Raw genomic sequence first — 1,665 nt, forward strand, 5'->3', positions numbered from 1 at the left:
AGGCTACACCCGTATTTAAAGACCACTCGTGTGCTTGCATTATCTTGCTCTGCCTGTTGGCCAGGTCACTGTTCATAGCCATCAGATAAGTGGCTTGGAGAAACATACTGTGTTGGTGAGCCCAATGCCACATCTGGACAGCTTCCTGACACAGAGGGTGAGATCCAGTGCCCCCCTGTGTTGGTGTAATACATTGCAACCCGATTGGCTGTCTGAATTAAAATAATTTCATGGGACAGCCGATCTCTGAAAGCCTTGAGTGTTCCAGATTGTTTGAAGCTCCAGGAGATTGATCTGAAGATTCGTTTCCTGAAGGGACCAACCTCCTTGAGTGCGAAGTCCATCTACATGAGCTCCCCATTCCAGGAGAGATGCATCCATCATCAGCACCTTTTGCAGCTGTGGAATTTGGAATGGAAGTACCAATCAAATTGGACCAATTTGTCCACCATTGAAGAAAGTATACAGCTCTGTGGACACTGGGATGACATCCTCTCCACCTAGTCCTTGGTACCACTGTGAAGCTAGGGGCCATTGAGCAGATCTCATGTGCCATGGGTGTAGCGTACTGTGGAAGCCATGTGACTCAGCAATCTCAGCATCTGCTGAGATGTCCGAACCTTGGACGCTAGGGAAACAAGATTGTCCACACGCATCTTCGGGAGGTAGGCTTGGACAGTCGTCATATTGAGCAGGGGTCCCATGAACTCCAATTGTTGAACAGGGTGGAGATGGGACTTGGGGTAGTTGATAACAAACCCTAGTAGTTCTAGCACCCGAATAGTCATCCGCATGGACTCCAGAGCACCATCCTCCGAGGTGCTCACCAGCCAATCGTTGAGATAAGGGAACACATGAACTCCCAGTCTGTGTAGCAATACTGCAACTACTTCTAGAGACTTGGTAAAGACCCTGGGAGCTGACGCAAGGCCAAAAGGCAACACGCTGTACTGAAAGTGACGTGTTCTCAGCCAAAATTGGGGTGGAAGTATTGAGATGTGCGTATAGTATCCTTCAAGAGAGCATAGCCAATCATTTTCCTGAATCATGGGAAGAAGGGTGCCTAGAGAAACCATCCTAAACTTTTTGCGGACTAGGAATTTGTTCAGGGCCCTTAGGTCTAGGATGTGCCGCATCCCCCATCTTCTTCTGCACAAGAAAGTATCTGGAACAGAATCCCTGCCCTTCTTCCCCTGGTGGAATGGGTTCAACTGCATGGGCCTTGAGAAGGGCGGAGAATTCCTCTGCAAGTACCCCTTGTGCTGAGAGCTGAAAGAATGGGCTCTCGGTGGACAATTGGAGGTTTGGAAACCAAATTGAGGGTGTATCCGAGCCAGACTATTTGGAACCCACGATCGGAGGTTATGAGAGATCAGCTTTGGTGATAAATCTTTAACCTCCCCCTGACCGGCAAATTGTCCGGGACAGACACTTTCACCGCGGCAATGCTCTGCTGGAGCCAGTCAAAAGCTCATCTTTTTCTTCTGCTGGGGAGCTGCAGGGACCTTAGGCACACGCTATTGATGAGAACGAGCGTACTGGGGCTGAGCCTGAGCAGGCTGGCGAGCTTCAGGAGTGTACCTACGCCTAGAGTAGTAAGAGGGAGCACTCCGCAACTTGCCAAAATACCGCCTGGATGAAGAAGGTATGCAGAAGATGCTCGGT

This window comes from Microcaecilia unicolor, chromosome 6 (genome assembly GCF_901765095.1).
Source record: "Microcaecilia unicolor chromosome 6, aMicUni1.1, whole genome shotgun sequence".
Lineage (NCBI taxonomy): Eukaryota > Metazoa > Chordata > Amphibia > Gymnophiona > Siphonopidae > Microcaecilia > Microcaecilia unicolor.